The 18563-nt window shown below is 35.6% G+C and overlaps 1 long non-coding RNA gene across 2 annotated transcripts in view; it reads left to right on the top strand.

Annotated features, from left to right (window-relative positions):
• LOC123614502 (uncharacterized) overlaps nucleotides 1-18563 on the top strand; it is a 455655-nt gene that overhangs the window by 320053 nt on the left and 117039 nt on the right. For both annotated transcript variants that reach the window (XR_012508250.1, XR_012508249.1), the window contains exon 5: nucleotides 12197-12311. This is a non-coding gene — a long non-coding RNA (uncharacterized LOC123614502). The remainder of the gene's footprint in view (nucleotides 1-12196; nucleotides 12312-18563) is intronic.

Here is an 18563-nt window from a genome sequence, read left to right as displayed (position 1 = left end):
GATGATAGAGGACATGGAAAATCAGTGTAAAGTGTCCGCCGTACGTCAAATAGGGGTTCTAGAAAGAGCAAAATGAAGAAACGTGTCTTCATGCAGAAGTAGCATCCCTAAGCCCAGGAAAACAAATGGAGATATAAATCCTGAAACTGATAAACAACTGTAAAACTCCAGAACACTGAAAGAAATTTAGAAGTTTTTTCTCTGACAAGAGGAAGGCGAGTGAGGAGGTTTGAAGAAAATAGTTACTTGCAAAGGAATGGGAATTGAATTCACATAGGCATTGTCATCGGCAGCACTGGATTTCAGGTGACAACAGTGTGTTAAATTCTGAGAGCCTGTTTTAAACCAGGTGTTAAATACTCGGTATCTCCAATTAACTTTGAGCCCAAATAATATTTTCAAATGTGAGAGGAATCAGAAAACTTCTTTCTACACATTTTATCTTAGGAAGTTGTTTACATCCTTAATTACATAAAAAATTAAACTGTGAAAGAGAAGATCGCAAATAAAATGACACCAGGGTTCCAGTTGCTTTAAAAGAACTAAAGATGCCCATCAGTCAGGATTGAAGGAGGATTGCAATTTCCCGGAGAGAGGTAGGAGTTTGGTAAATAAGGAGTACTCAATAGATTCCATATCTTTTTTGAGTTTTTAGAACAATTTAAGACAGGCATTTCAAGTTAAGAGGGAATTGGGAAAGAAATCACAGGAAGAGGCTTTACAGGAAACGAACAGTAGTTACAGAACTCTTCCTGCATTGGCAGAGGAAACAGTTTATGTTGTCACATCAAGGTAAACGTTGTGACTTGTTTTAACTAAAAATAGTGGCATAATTAAATTTGGAAGATGAATGAGGGTGATGAAGATGTTTGAGAAATAAACCTCTACCACAGCAGAGATACTCAGTGAACCAAAATTAGTAATATAAGCATTGTTTTTAAATAGAAATTTAAAGGGGGCCTGGCCTTCTCCTTTTTTTAAAACATTTGTAAGATTATTTTGATAATTTTTCAAACCACCTTTTCTCATACGGTGATCATTAACATAATCAATTTGCATTTTGGCACTTCATAACAAATTTGTTGACACTCCTAACTACAGTGTCAAACAACAGTGGCGTATTTCATGAATAATTGTAATGTCAATAATTAAAACACATAGAATGAATCTCTTTGTCACATCTTCCTATGTTGTTTTCAAAATCCAAATGATGTTTTGCTATATTTAAAATGTTTCCCTGCCTCGGTCTTTAGGATATAAATGCCAGCTGTTGTGATGTTTTGCTTTTTTAAAAACTCATTATAAAACATTTTATGTCGTTCCAACTTCAAGCTAGAAGCCACTAATAGTCCTCAAGGTACAGAGCCATAGCATTTCCTTCTGGAATATTCAAAATTTTCCCTGAAAAATGAAGGCTGTTGCTTGTTCAAAAAATTTTCGAGCAGTAATCCAACAAAAACAATGATACTTCACTTGCATCTGCCTCACAAACTTTATAACATCATCCTCGATTGTGTTCATCAAACTCAGGCATCTGCTGATATTCCAGGAGCCAGTTTTAAAACAGAATTCTCAAAATCATAGACTGAAGTCAGCATGAGTTAGCTTTGATGTCTATTTTTAACCTATGATATCTTGATCAAGTACCTAGTCTCCATTTCTGGTTTCTGTGTGTGGGAAACAGTATTAATCATTTCTATCTCCTGTATATGCTGTGAAGTTAACATGTTAAACATTTTACACTGTTCCTGGCACAGATTGAGTCTGTTATTGATGGCAGGGCAGTTCTGTGGTTGCTGTTGCTGTTGCTGATGCTTCTGATGAACTTTATCATTATTGCAAACCCCAGTTTTCTTAACAGATCTTTTTGTTTTTTCTGAGTGTTAGTTCACAGATGGGATATCACTAATTCTCCCTTAAAGCTAAAAAAATGCATGGCTGCAGAAATGTCAACAGTAGACAGTTATGCTGAAAGAGATGACATTATGAGAAATCCGAGGTGTGGCCACAGAGGAGTGTAACTACATTTCTTAACGGCATTTAGATAATGACTTTATAGCTAATTCCAAATGAGCTGCTACTCTGAAGAGATGTCAACCAGTAAGAAAGTGTCCGGTGACTAGAAAGACAGTATACAACTGATAATACAAATTTTGGTATGTCTTAGAAAAATGTTTATTTTATACTAGTTTTACTGATAACATAGTACAGAGATATACATTGAAGAGAAAATTCATAGCAATAGCAGAATTATAAATTTGTTCATAACACTCCTCATTCATGCGTAAGAAATTTAGTGGTTTTTTTTCTATAAAAGATTCAAATGTGTTCACACCTTTACACCTTGCTGGTGGTTTTCAATGGAGAAGTAAAATGCAGTTTAACATGCCAATATATGGTATCACAGTATCTACAAATATGAAAATCTGTATTAACAGTTTGGTCACTTTTAGGTTAATATCCTGCCTTTCAAATGCCCTCATCCTGTTTTCTGATTTTCAAGATGACCTCAAGACATACTAAGTTGTGCAGTGGTCTCATAGGAACAAGGAATAAGGCCTTGAATCTCCTGTTGGTTTCACCTCCCCTCTTTGCTGTGCTGTAGCTGGTGTAGTCCAGATCCTGTGCTGGTGGCCACTGCGATGTGACTTCCTGGCTGGTCTTTGTGGGGCAGTACTCTGACCTCTACTTCTAGATGTTATGGTGCAGACTCTTTGTCCCGAGTTATTAAATTCTTCTTTTGATCTTTTTCAGCCTGTCTTAGTAACCTCTACATTTCCACACGAAACTTCTGGATCCTTTTATATCCTCCACACGCATTTTTTGCTGGGATTCTGGACAGAGACCTTAGGCTCACTGTTGAGCTCCAGTGGCATTGCTACATTTTTGTTCTGGTGCATAGTGGATATCCAGCTAATTAATGAAACTGTATTTCCTAGAACTTAACTGAATTAAATTCCCTAAGGAAAGGTACCATGTTTATCAATCTTTATTTCTGTCTTCAATTCCTCAAATGTTAATCTAGTACAGTATCAGCAACAATCAGTTAATAATAATTAACTGAATCAATTAAACAAGCAGTCAGTCAATTAGTGTAATGGACAAGCTAGTTACTTGAGGACTGGAAAGAGAGATAGGATAGGAAATCACAATAAAGGTAAAGGACAGATTAACTAAGTATGTGATTTTGTTGGGTGCCATATGTGAGCTCATTGAGAAGGATCATTTCCAAACATGATGAAAAGCATAGCCCTTCTCTAGGAGAAGGTGAATTAAGTGGTGTAAAAATGGCCTCAAAATAGGTAGAAGTAATTGAGGAAGTCTGATCTCAGGTAGCAGAAGGGTTATTGCTGCTGATACTGAAGTTGTAAAACTTGAGCAAGATGCCAGTGGAAGCTGTCAGCTTGCTGATGAAGCCATCAAGGAGAGGAGCTGAATTCTGAGTGTCTGTCATTGACACCATAGGCGAAGAAGCTGGACTTAAGGTTTAGTGATTTCTTTTTTTTCCTTTTAACATTTTTTATTGATTTATAATCATTTTACAATGTTGTGTCAAATTCCAGTGTAGAGCACAATTTTTCAGTTATACATGAACATGTATATATTCATTGTCACATTTTTTTCTCTGTGAGCTACCATAAGATCTTGTGTATATTTCCCTGTGCTATACAGTACGATCTTGTTTAACCTTTCTACAATTTTGAAATCCCGTCTATCCCTTCCCACCGTCCACCCCCTTGGCAACCACAAGTTTGTATTCTATGTCTGGGAGTCTGTTTCTGTTTTGTATTTAGGTTTTTTTTTGTTTTTCTTTTTGGAGTCCACATATGAGTGATCTCATATGGTATTTTTCTTTCTCTTTCTGGCCTACTTACTTAGAATGACATTCTCCAGGAGCATCCATGTTGCTGCAAATGGCGTTATGTTGTTGGTTTTTATGGCTGAGTAGTATTCCATTGTATAAATATACCACCTCTTCTTTATCCAGTCATCTGTTCTGGACATTTGGGCTGTCTCCAGGTCTTGGCTATTGTAAATAGTGCTGCTATGAACATTGGGGTGCAGGTGTCATCCTGAAGTAGGGTTCCTTCTGGATATAAGCCAGCCCAGGAGTGGGATTCCTGGGTCATACGGTAAGTCTTTTGAGGAATCTCCATACTGTTTTCCACAGTGACTGCACCAAACTGCGTTCCCACCAGCAGTGCAGGAGGGTTCCCCTTTCTCCATAGCCTCTCCAGCATTTATCATTTGTGGAGTTTTGAATGACGGCCATTCTGACTGGTGTGAGGTGATACCTCATTGTAGTTTTGGTTTGCATCTCTCTGATAATTAGTGATATTGAGCATTTTTTCATGTGCCTATTGGCTTAGTGACTTCAAAAAGTGCTCGTTGAGGGTGGTGGAAATATGGTATACAGTTAGCATGGGAATCTACCGAGTATTTTAATGACTAGGAAAGTTAGAAAAAAGAACACACTCCAGGGAGCAGAGCTGAAAGAAAATAAAATTGCAATTAAAGTAAAGAAGTTGAATCATTGTTTACAGAAATATTTGGCAATACAAGAAAACATATTTTAATAATGTATTATTACCTTGATGCTCATTGGAAAAGCCCAGTAGTATCTGTGAAAGATGAGAGTAGAGAGATGAACAGCTTAATGAAGTAGGGGTACAAATATTGAATTAAGTGTTAGGGAGGTGGGCTTTTCATATGGTAAAAAGATGAAGGAAGCAAAAGTACAGGAAGAAATTGATAGTGGCTTGGAAAGGAGTACAAATAATAAATAGAAGTTGTATTAGTGAGAATATTGGAGGGTGACAGAACCCAGACTGTAAAGGTCTTAGTTTTTGTGTGGCAGAACTGCTCATAAATCTTGTGATAAGCTATCTCAAATAAGTCATGGAAAATGTCGTATTAAAGCTTTGTTTAGGAATAATGACGAATTTTGTGATTAGTGCTGCCACGTTCATTAATTTGCTTTTGTAAATGAAGGGATAATGAATTAAATGGAGGCAACTATCAAATTTTTTTAAGGTATACATTTTATTTTTTCAGACCCAAAACATATGCCAGCACTCTCTAAACAGTTTTAAGTATTGTTCGTTGATTAAGCCATGAAAATACATTCTTATTTGACAAACACAAATAAACTCAAAATGTGTATGTAAATAGAGGCACATGGTGACCTCAACAACCAACCAGTAAGAACTTAAACAGTGGTAAAATGGTGATGCACTGTACCATCCAGGTCATGAAGTGCAGGATGAACACAAAAGATTATCTGGCAGATGCATTATTGTAATGATTTTCTAGACTCTGAGGCACTAAGATGAAATTTTGGTTTCAAAAAGTTCTAAACTAAAACCCTTGTAACCTAGAAGTTAATTTCTAAGATTTTGTAGAAAAGACTTATTTTTCATCACTTTGCTTTTAGTCCAGATGGGGTGGTTCATCTCTGCCTTGCCCATCATTCAAGTCTTCCTAATATCTTTTAAATTTATTATTTGTATAACACTTTCTATTTAGAAATGCTCCAGGAGATTCTTTTTTGAGTCCCATGGTTTGGTTTCCCTGGGCACTGAGTAAGAATGTCATTCCCCACCCTACCCCCCCGTTTTACAGATGAATACAAAGTATTGTGTGATGAGTTTGCATGATATGTTCCTGTAGATTAATGGAGCCGAGATAAGAAACTCAGCTTTCTATTCCATTTTAAGCTATTATATATAAACTTTTTTTTATTCTTCATTTCTTCCCTATCATGTCCAAAATCTGACATCATCTTCAAACTGCAGTCACCCTCTACCTCCAATGTAAAATAACTTTTTTCTTATGCTAAGTTGTCACTGACTTTCTCAGTGTGGCTTTAATTGATATCTTTTTCTATTTGTGCATTGTTAGTATGTAGAAAGAAATTATTTCTCAGCTTTAATTGTATACAGCATGCTATAATTACCTCATCCTAGAATTAACAGAATCAAATGCAAATTATAGATTGTGCTCAGAAACTAAAGATTTTTCCCACTTCAGGGACTGACCATGAGTTTGCCTTGCATACTATCCTCTAATACAGTAAAATACTGTCACGTCACACACAAACCCTTATAGAGCAGAATATAAGACAGTTCCTCAAGAGAAATTCATTGTATTCCCGCTTTTTGTTGTTGTTGTTGTTGCTGTTGCATTAAATTGCAGTCAATTTTGTCAGTACCTATAATGGAGAATAATATGAAAAAAATATATACACATGTAACTGAATCACTTTGCTATACACATGAAACTAACATGTGTAAATCACCTATATTTAAATTAAAAAAAAAACACAAAAACTGTAGCATCCCTGTAGCTTAAGTTCAATTAGAGGAAGTATTAGTGCCTCACATGGAACACATTGATCTTTACAACCACTTTATCACCTGCTGGGCGTATTCGTTTTTAATCATGTTTTTGGTTGTGCTATTTTCTGCTGTCCTCTAAATTATCATATACATACAACCCCTCGGTGCTTTATTCCCTCGAATTCGTTTGGGAGTATAGTCTCCTGGCCTAGGTTTTGTTCTGTATGTTTGTTTTTACCTTGTACCAAGTATTTCACCATCTGAATGCCCTGCTCTGTTATCTGCTAATCACAGAGGTCCTAAATTCAACATCTCTGTTCAGACATGTGGCTTTTGTTTTGTTTTGTTTTTATGAAAAAGCAAGAGGCAAGTCACAACAATTATTGTGCATTTTCCTAATTCATGACTACGAATCAGCTTCTTTCCATTGATACTGGATAGTTGTCTGTTTACTGATGTTTTTATCAAGTATTGAGGAATTAATGTTATGGTATCAAGGCAGGAATAAGATTTGCTACATGATACGGGACTGGCCATTTGTGCACCAGCTCACTTCCCTTCCTAAAGGTGACGTGTTACTTGGCAGTGTGTGAAAGTGAAAAACACTGATTGTTCCTTCTGTGAAGTCCCATTTTTGTCAAATTCATTTACTCAATTACACACTTTTATCCACTCACTTAGCTTTCATGATAGGAAATCAGGTGTCTTTTTTCTTCAGTCTTACGATAAAGTCATACTGTCATAGTGCTATTTTTAAAAGTCAGAGGAATTTGAGACTCTGCAAATGTAAAGCTTCTACATAGATAAGCAAATCAATTTTCACAAACCATATATTTTTGAATGAAAATGACTGAGAAGGCAAATGATTTTCCTGCTTCTTCTTTCTGGTTTCCTGCCCTTTAGCACACACACATTCACTCACACAAGCTCTTCGCTGCTTTTATTCCTCTGTGCCCGTAGCCTTAAGGACTCCTGCTGTTTCAAATCTTTATCTGTGCACAGCAGATTAAAAACTGCATTGAGACTGATAACATGGTAAGTCCTCAGAGTGTTTCAGAGTGTTCAGTGAAATGTATGTGGGTACTGACTGTGACAGGAATAGAATTTCAACAATGCTCCTCAGAGGTAGGAGGTATTCTTCTCACAAGCACTACCCGCAGGGCCAAACCATCCTGTCATCAAACTTAACATTCACTGTATGAGATTCATAAACGTGGTTATCAGTTGGCGATCACGTTTTTTCAAGGGCAGCCCTAGGTCTTCCCCTCGCGGGTCCCCTGGGATGGTTGTCACTCGGCCTTGAGGAAGACACAGCCAGGGCTTTAGTACGCCGGCTTCCTGTGGTCCACTGCACTCTGCTGCGAGGCAGGACTGTTTTTCTGCAGCATCACCTGTACTTCCTGTGCTCTCACCACCTGCAAGGGAAGAAAAGAGAAAGTAAACACTTCTATCATTTCTTCCTGTTGCTTAATCTGTGCCCTGTCCCCCCAAATCATAAAACATAGAGGTGTAAGATTCTCTAAAGATTAGAAAAGCTATATCCTGACTCCTGTGTTATGGTGTGATCTGCTTGGACAATTATAGCTAATTGGCTACTTTATTCATCAATGATTTTGGCAAAACAGGACTCATGAAACTCATTCATTTATTTATTCGTTCACTGAATATTTATTCCACTTACTGTGCTCTGAAGATAAAACAGAGAAGTAAAATGCAAACCGTGCAGCTCTTACGAATTTTATATTTTACTGGGGGGAAAAAGACACCAAATAAAAGTGATTAAGTAAAAAGGTATGATGTTAGATATCAGTGTGTTATAGTTGAGAACAAAGTAAGAAACAGGGAATGGAGTTACTGAAGAGAGTGATGAGGCTTCAGTTTTAATTAAGATGGTTATTAGAGGATGCTTCTGGGGAACGAAGCCTAGGAGGAGAGTGTGGGTGTTACTGACAGAAGAGCTTTCTAGACATGACATCCAAAAACTGTATAACACCTGTACATACAAAAGCCCTTAGACGTACTCTGCCCAGTGTGTTTGAAGAGCAAAGATCCAGTGGCACTAAACCAGAATTAACACGGGGAATGATAATAGGGCGTGAGGTCAGAGAGGTAATTGGGTTGGAGAAGAAAAGTATAAACCTTGTGGTACATTGTAGGATGCTGTCATGAGTTTTATTCTCGCTGAGTGGTATGGGAAGCCATAAATGGGTTTTGAAGCACAGAAATGTGATCATATGATTGGCATTTTAAAAGCTACATGTCCATATATCTGTATATTGATGTCCACCAGAAGCTCCATAGGGAATAAACATTTGGGTCAAGACAAGCTGGGAACAAATTAGGAGGCCACTGCAATTATCCAGACTAGGAATGATGTTGGCTTGGAACATGTCACTCTGGTGGCTGTAGTAAATTATTAGTTGAATTCTAAGTATATTTTGAAAGTAGAGCTGAAAGGGTTTGCTGTCAAATTGAACATTGGTTATAAAAGAACAAAAAGAATCAAGGATGACAACAGGATTTTTAGCCTAAACATCATAAGAGTGGTGTGGCTGTAATCAAGATGGAGAAGATTTCAAGAGAAGCGGGCTTTGGGGGAGATGACAAGTCTTTTTGGGAATGTTAAGTCTGAGATGCCTTTTGAATACTTGGGCAGAGCTACTAAGTAGGTGGTGTTGCATGAGTCTAGAATACGTGCATCTCTGTGGTTTTTGCCCTTAATAGAGTATCAGATGTCCCTGCTTGAGTGAGTAACACAGCATGGTATAAAGAGGAGAAAACAGTTTAATGATGTCTGGGTTACTTTGTATTTCAAAGATTTTATGGTTTTCTGTTGATGACTGCTATGTATAAGGATGGTTGCTGTTTCTTCGAGTCTTAGAAAATTTTGTAGTGCAGTTTCTTCCTAAAAGCTACTAATTTAATTGTTTGGAATTTTAATAATGTTTAGACTGGTCAAAAAACTGTAGATCACTTTTTGCATCTCTCAAAAATGAACTATTTTTAGAAAACAAATTCCCCAGATACACACTGCAAACCATGTAAAGAAGTGTTGCATTCCCCTTCTCTGAAGGTATTTGCCAGTAATTCCAAATAATTTCATATGACTCCCATTCTTCTTCAGTATATGAGAAAGTATAAAAAAGAAATAATAGCAAACTTCAGCCTGTACACATCTCCTTTATGGCTTTTATGCAATAGAATCTCTCATGTCATATTTTTAACGTGGTTCTAACAGTAAATGTTTATTGACTTATTTTACTCCAGCCAATTTTCTCTCTCACTCATCATGATGTACGATGTTAATTCATTACAAATGGGGAAATATCCCATTGAAAGTGTGAGTATGCAGTACTGCCAAACTCAAGAAAGCAAAAAAAAAAAAAAGTATTTTTATTGATACTATGTACATATCTGGTGAAAGATTGCTAAATTAGTCTATAAGAAAAAACTTGAAGACACTCAGTTTATCAGATGGCTTGGAACACAGACTGATCTGTGAGGTTTCTTTGTAAAAACACACAATGCAGTGTCATTAAACAGGATGATTATATGGAGAAAAAGTAAATTTTTCTTATTTCTGACTCTTTGGAATGATATTCCACCATGACTAAATAGAAAGGGAAAAACAATTCCTTTGGCAAAAATGAAAGAATGTTTCACACAGGTACAGAAGCATGTAAATACTGAAGACACCATGTGTACCGTTTGCAAAATGCTCATGCAGCTTATTCTGCTGATTAAGTACTAGTTTGTTTGTTTTGGTAGAAAATGTTTATTTTGTTGAGGAGCATGTTATTTTAATAGGCAAAAATGACATTGAGTGCTTTTCTCCCACTAACAGCTTTGTTTTTAACTTTTCCATTTAATTTTCTGGTTAAATGATAAGGAGCTGCCTAGGTACCCTCACTTCATCACCTAATGCCCTTGTAGTCTCAGCCCCTACAGAGCTTGTTGCATCAAAGCAAGGTGAATGTTTGAGCGTATAGTCACAGGTGGGAAGAGCTTGTATTTTAAGGTTTTATTTACTTTTGTTTATGTCCCTTTCATTGAAACACTGTACCAGTAAATCAAGAACCTGAGTTTCTTGACTCAGACCAGTGTAGCCTTTCCAAAAATCAACCCTTGGGCGACTTTTCTCCAAATCTTTCAAGGAAATTCCAGTTATTGCTGTTCCTTCCATATTTTCTTCTTTCATTTTCCACTTCACATCCCTGGGCAAATGCTAAAGCCCAGGGAAATTTGGAATTAAGCATAATTTGTATTTATGTTCCTCTCCTCTCTTTTTTCAAATTTTATATTTATTGAAGTATAGCTAATTTACAGTGTTACTTTCAGGTGTACAGCAAAGTGGTTCAGTTATACTTATACATACATATATGTGTGTGTGTGTATATATATATATATATATATATATATATATATATATATATATATATATATATATATATATACACACACACGTATTTTCAAATTCTCCCCTCTTTTCTTACCAAATTATTTTTTCAAGATAGACGTATGTGAAGATTTCAGCTCTCTCCTGCCCACCACCACCGGACTTAGTTGACTGCCCACCTCAACCTCCTTTTTGGGCAGCAGGAAAATCACAAATTTCTCCCTCTCTCTCCCTCTCTCTCCCTCTCTCTGCCTCTCTCTCCCTCTCTCCCTCTCTCCCTCTCTCCCTCTCTCCCTCTCTCCCCCTCCCTCCCCCTCCTTCTCTCTCTCTCTCTCTCTCTATGTATATATGTATATGTGTATATATATGTATATGTATATATATATGTGTGTATATATATATATGTGTGTGTGTGTGTGTGTGTATATATATATTCCAGATCAGATTAGACTGCTCTCTGCCTATTCTAAACTAAGAAACAAATGTTTGCATTTGAGATAATGTGAAGTGACTCAGGTATCTCTCTGTGCCTTCTGAAAATGGATGTTCACTTTAATAATACTCTTCTCTTAAAATATAAACTTGGATAGGGCTGGTTGGAGCAGATACTTGGAAGCAGGCAGGGCTTCTGCCATAGTTTAAATTACTGTATGGATGCATCCATCATCTTTGTCTCATCATGGTGAGAGAAGTTTTGATTTATATGTCTGCTGTTCAAAAGGCTAATTAAAAGACACGTCAACAAGGGTGGAAGAGAGGTTGGGAAGAAGTAGAAAGAGTGGTGGTCTGAGCCTTATTAAACAAACTCCTTCTGAAACTCAAAAGCTTAGTTTCCTGGGGCCGTAGTAAAGATGACACTGGTTATTACTTTCCTTAAATCATGATGTGTTCTCAAGAATTTTTGACTTAACAATTTGTTCTCCAACCAAGAATAGTTCAAGAATACTGGAATTCATTAAGGTAAAAATGCTCAGTGTCCTCAGTGAATGAGAGGATTTATTCACTCATTCCACAAACCTTGTGAGTTCCTATTACATTTATTGATGAGTAAGACTTCTAGTTATTGTGTATAGGTGTACAGATACATTTGCTTGTGATTTAGGATGCAGAAATTTTTAATGATGTGCAGTATTCTATTTATTATTATGAACACATTGTATTAAAAAAATCACTTGTAACCAAATGGGTCTTATTCCTGATATTTACTTCATTTTATTCACATGAAAGTATGTACACATTTAGTAAACAAAAATTTTGTGGTGGGAAACTTATGAATAAAGAGCCACCCCTCACTTCACCCTTCCCAGTACTTAGATGCTATCTATGAAGTCAACTTGTAACTCTTTTAGATCACATTCTTTTTATTTTTCTCTTTCAATATAACCATCATGTCTCAAAATGATATGCTTACCATGCTCATTCTTGACTTACCAACTGGAATGTCTCTTCTTTTGTTTCTTAGGTTGGATCCACTGTCTCCTAAAACCTATGTCTCTTAGATGCCATGCATCATTATTTCTTATATTTTGAATTTGTTGGAGCAAAACTTCAAGCAATATCCTAAGGGAACAAAAGAGGTAACTCTTCTGAATCTTTTTCTGTTTGAAATGTCTTTATTCTACTACCTAAATGGTTAACAGTTCGACAGCTTACAGACGTGTATGTTGAATCATTTTTAACATAGTTCTAAAGTAATTGCAATTACTCATTTTGAGTGTTGTTTATGTATGAATGCCTGTTTATTCCTCTCTCCGCTTTTACATTCTTTGATGTATTCCACTACTTGTGTGTGAGTCTTTTTATATACACTATCAGATTCTCAATCAAGCCCATTCATTTTTGTTGTCACTTTCTTTTTTATGTCTGCATTCTGCAATATTTAGTTAACTTTTTAGGGCATCTGTTTGATTTTAACTTAAAAAATAATTTTGTCAATCATGTTTTTAGCCCCAATGTATTCAGAAAAAAAAATCTACTGCATGCCTTTGTTGAAATTTAGAGGCAAAAGCTTTTTTAGGGGCCCTGGAGACTTACCCATGACCAAGATTAAAAAGTAGTAGTAATAATAAGCATCATCTCAGTGTTGGTGATTATAGAATGATGTTGGGTATATTAATACAAACTTCCGGAGGGCACTGGTTTAGTAAATACCAAGAGGTTTAACAATATAAATATTACCTAACCACAGATGACATGTGTTTAGTTCTAGAAATTTATAATTAGGAAAGAGTAAGACCAAGAATACCACCAAACGTACATTCAAGAATAGGATAAGTAATGGGAAATATTGGGGAAATATATCAATAAGTTATACTTGGGTGCAAGTAACAGATGATCCACTGCAAAGTTTGTGAGTTAAGAGTGACTTCATATTCTAAAATAACATATTAAAATAGGGAGATCCAGCATTAATTAATTTAGTAACTCAATAATATCATTAAGAATTCAGATTTAATTCATATTCTTGACCTATTGATTCTTGTTTGTAAATAGATACTGGCAAGAATTATGATGTCACAGTGATTGGTTAGACTAATCAAAATTTAGATAAATCCCTGAAAATGTAGTTTATATATATTTTTGTATATGGTGTTAGAGAGTGTTGTAATTTCATTCTTTTATGTATAGTGGCCCAGTTTTCCCATCATCACTTATTGAAGAGACTGTCTTTTCTCCATTGTATATTCTTGCCTTCTTTGTCATTAGACTAATTGACCATAAGTGCATGGCTTTATTTTTGGGTGCTCTTTTCTGTTTCATTGATCTGCGTATCTGTTTTTGTCCCAGTATCATACTCTGGATTACTGTAGCCTTGTAGTATAGTTGGGAATCAGGGAGGGTGACACCTCTAGCTTTGTTGTTCTTTCTCAAGACTGCTTGGCTACTCAGGATCTTTTGTGGTTTCATTCAAAATTTAGAATTATTTGTTCTAGTTCTGTGAAATATGTCATGGGACATTTAATAGGGATTTTTTTTGGACTCTGTAGATTGCTTTGGGTAGTATGACCATTTTAACAGTATTTATTCCTTCAGTCCCCAGGCATGGAATATCTTTATTTGACCTTGTTGATTAATTTTACTCCTAGGCATTTTATTCTTTTTGATGCTGCTGGAAATGGGATTGTTTTTAGTTTCTGTGATAGTTTATTAGTGTATAGAAATGCCACCAATTTCTGCATATTGATTTTGTATCCTACAGCTTTACTGAATCCGTTTTATTAGTTCTAACAGTTTTCTGGCAGAATCTTTAGGAGATAGATAGATAGATACAAAAATCATGTCATCCACAAATTGTGACAGTCTTCCTTTCCAATTTGGATGCCTTGTATTTCTTTTTTTGCCTGATTGGAAGTGGCTAGAACTTCCAATAATATGTTGAATAAAAGTAGCAATGAAAGGCATCCTTGTCTTTTTTCTGATCTTAGAGAAAATCCTCTCAGCTTTTCACCATTGAGTATATTAGCCAGAAGTTTGTCATAGTTGGCCTTTATTATTCAAGGTATGTTCTGTCTGTACCCACTTTGTTGAGAGTTTTTATCATAAATCGGTGTTGAATTTTGTCAAATGCTTTTTTCAACTATTGGGATGACCATATAATTTGTATCTTCCATTTCGTTAATGTGATGTAACACATGGATTTATTTGCGGATGTTGAACCATTTGCGTCCTTGAAATAAATTCCACTTGGTCATGGCGTATGATCCTTTTAATATATTGTTGGATTTGAAAAGTAGTTCATGTTATGTTGACAATTAGCATGGTGTTCAGGCCAGCAACTAGAACTGATTGAAGTTTTGACCTTCTGTATGACAGTACTGGAATGAACTTAAGAAAGGTCTAAAGCCAGGACCTGCTGAGCAGTGCTTTTAGGTAACTAACTTTCACTTCATTCAGTCTCAAAGAGAATATAAAATAATTGTTTTGGATTGTTGTGTGCACAGCACCTGGTAGACGTAATTCAATCTCTAGAGCAGTTAAGACAGAGAGTCAGGCAGAAGTTATTGAGGAATAGTGACAGCACTGGAGTAGAAATTTGGTCAAATCTTCACCCTGCGTAAATGGAATCACTTATCCCTCAGATACCACTTACACCTTACATACCTGAGGTGAGACATCTTGGGGACCCAGAAGTTGATCTCTGGAAAAATTCCTATTTTATATCGCAGTAGCTGTAAGTTTCCATAACTTTTGTCACAAATGAAAAGTTCCATCACCTGTGTCCTTCAACATCTGTCTATCAATGATAAAATCATCCTTCCTGATAATCGTGCAGGCAGTAGACTGTGCAACTTGAGCAATTGTGAAAGCATTGGAAAACACTTAGAATAAGCTTTTAAGGATAGAAATTTCTGCCTTTATTAAGGTGTTTTGTTTATGAAATGAATTAATTGGGAACAGATGAGAAAGTAAGAATAGGATTCCATCTAACTTAGAACTTCAGTTCAGATAAACAGTAATCAGTGAGTAAATCAAAGCCACGAATGTTTAGGTCTATATAACTTCAGGTGGTGTTTCTGAAACTTATGTGATTTGGGGGAAACTCTGTAGACTAAAAGAGAAAAACTATAGAGACAATATAAATATTGAGTGAAGTTAATTTGAAATTTGTTTTTTCATATAAGGATGTGATAAAAAATAACCATTGACGTGTCTTTCTAACTTCTTTCATTGAGTAACTGACCATTTTGTTGTTGAAGGAATAAACCCATGAGAGTTACAAGGATTAATTTGTAAAATGCAAGTGACAGAGGTGGTGCTGAGATAGCAAACTGAATTAAGAGGAGAATAAATCTCAAAGGAAGATTATATAAGCCATGATTAATAGGTAAAGCACAATCAATATCAAGGGCTAAGCATGGGAAACTTTAAATAGTCTGATTTTGCACATCACAAATTAAACTTAAAGAATTTTAGTGAGAGGAAGTTCTCCATTAACCATCCCTGCAGTTTAAAATACTGTAATTTTTAAGTAAAGAAAAAGATATAAGCTTGGTCTGCCTGCCAGTATCTAATATTATAGCATTATTCTTCTTTCCTCTTTCTCTCCAAACCCAGTAATTTCATCAGATTTCATAAGATATTTAAATTGCTGAGAATGCAGGATATACTCAGATTCAACTGTCAAGTGTAGGTCATATAACTGACCCCTTTATATTAATTATAATATAATCCCTTTTTAAAAAAATTGTAAGATGTCCAAATACTCTGTTTCTTAAAGCTATTATTAAACAGATTAACACGTAAGTGCAAAGCCAAGGGAGGTCATTGACTTGGATTTGAATCCTACTTAAAATATTTACTAATTACATAGTTCTGGTTAAATCAGTGAAAATGTCTAAGCCTCAGTTTTTGTTTCTCTTGTCAACTTACATTCATTGGATCACTGTGAGGAATATGTTAAATAAGGTATGCTTTTATTTATTTATTTATTCATTTATTATTTATTTATATTGACGTATATTTGGTTTCGAATGTTGTGCTAATTTCTAGTGTACAGCATAGTGATTCAGATATATATATATATATATATATATATATATATATATATATATATATATGTATGTATATATAATTCCTCTTCAGATTCTTTTTTATTATATGCTATTATAAGGTTTGAATATAGTTCCCTGTGCTATACAGTAGGACCTTGCTGTTTATCTATTTTATATATCGTAGTTAGTATCTGCAAGTCCCAAACTCCCAATTTATTCCTCCACTCCCTTCCCTCCTCCCCCAGTAACCACAGTTTCGTTTTCTATGTCTGTGAGTCTACTTCTGTTTTGTAAATAAGTTAATTTGTCTTATTTTCATTTGGATTCCACATATAAGTGATATCACTTAAACAAGATATGTGAAAAGTCATATAAAATTTTCTGTCAAGCTTAGCATATCGATCTATTATAGATCACTCTCCAGGCAAAAAGTCATAAAAACTATTGATAAAATATGGCAAAAATATATTATATATCCAGCTTTTAAAATGGCAAAAATATGGCTCTGTCTCAAATTTTAAAAAAGAAAGAATCTCAAAGTAGAGAGCTGAGGCTGATGCTGGTGACCCTTGCCAAGTGCCTGACAGTGATCCTAACAAAACTGAGGGCTCGGTTTTCATCTGGAATATGGGGAAAGGTGATCTGGCCTTGAGTGCAGTCAAGCTGGAAGGTACGTGGAAGGTCACTCTTAAAGCCAGGTAACTTGACATGATGCATAGCCTTCAGAGAGGAAGGAGGAAAGCTCCAGAATGAATTTTTTTCTTTTTGCTGTAGGTGAGAAAAATAGAAAGCTCTCCTGTGAAAACTTGAAACCCTGATCCTTGACCAAACATGAGAAGGAATCAGAGTTTTGTAACAGAAAAAACTTGAAAACTCTAAATAAAGAACAAAATGGATGTCTACAAGTAAAAACTACAGTGATTTTAAAAATAATAATTAATAGCGTGAGATTAAAAACAACTGAAGCAAATTAGAGAACCATTAGACATAAGGGTATGCATTCATGAGGCACAGGAAAATATGCACACAGGAAGCAGGAAGGAGAAAGAAAGAGACAAAGAGAATTCCAACACATTTGTAATGGTAGTTTTCAGATAGAAGAATAGACAGAGAATGGGAAAGATTATAGCAAAAGAGATGGACTAGAACTTTATCAATTTGAAGAACCAAAATAAAGACCTAAATGCATAATTGAAGAATCACAAGACATAAGCAGATAAAACACCAAGAAATATAAAAATGAAAACCAAAAGGAATGAAACTTAGGTGCAGTAGAGCAATAAATAAAAGGTCAAGAGTCAGTGTAAATACAGCTTTGATTTTCTAAGAGTAAAAAAAATAGTGATCAATCTTGTTGTCTATATGTAGGTCAGGAACATATCAAGCAGGAAAGCGAAATGAAAACATTTTTCAGTACTAAGAGACAATAGTACTTAAAATCTGACGTCAGTGAAATAAATGATGGCTCTGGTAAAAAAAAAAAATGTATCAATCAGAAACAAACAAAAATAGTAGATAAGGAACTTCTGCTTCTGTCCAAAATGGAAGAATGAGAACTAAATTTTACTCCCAAATGAAACTTTGAAAAAATTAGCAAAATTATGGGGAAAAAGGAGTTTTCAAGACTTTGGACATCACAAAATAAAGGAAAAGGGTCACTTAAGAATTGGGGGAAAAAAAAAGATAGACGTGCCCTAGGAATACCCAAGCTTACTGCATTCATGTAGTTTTCAGCCTGGGGCATCAGGAGGACAGAGCTGGGTGTGGCTCCTGCAGATCCCTTCGTGATCAAAGCAGTGAGACTTCACAGCACAAGGTCCCAGGGAGAAAAGAGTTCTCAGAGAGACAATTCCTGAGGTCAGTACAAGTTTGTCTCAAATACTCAGCTGAGTACTTACCAAGGCCAGAAAAATAAAAACACCTGAAAGAATTAAAAAAGTTATTGATGTTTACACAGAGCTGGGTTACCCCCATTAGCAAACCTGGAAAACCTCAAGCTTCATAGAAGGTTGGGTATAGTGTCTGTGAGCGAGTGTTCTGAGGTTACACTGATTTGTCTAACGTCCTCTGTGCTCATTGACAATATCAGTGTCCACCGTGGGTCACTTTTGATTGAGTGATATTTGCCCTCACTGAAATTTATATTTTCCTGCTTCCCTTCATGCTTGGTACTCAACACATTCTATGAGGTGAGCATCACCTTATATAAGAGATGCATGCTCATAAATACAGCATAAAACTTAGTTTTTATAGCCTACCTGTGGTACATTATAAATTGAAGTATTTGTTCATTAGCCCTTGCAACACTTGAGAAACTATTAGGATATGTTAAAATAT

Source organism: Camelus bactrianus, chromosome 7 (assembly GCF_048773025.1).
Source record: "Camelus bactrianus isolate YW-2024 breed Bactrian camel chromosome 7, ASM4877302v1, whole genome shotgun sequence".
Taxonomy (NCBI): Eukaryota; Metazoa; Chordata; class Mammalia; order Artiodactyla; family Camelidae; genus Camelus; species Camelus bactrianus.
This window is presented reverse-complemented; position numbering and strand designations above follow the sequence as displayed.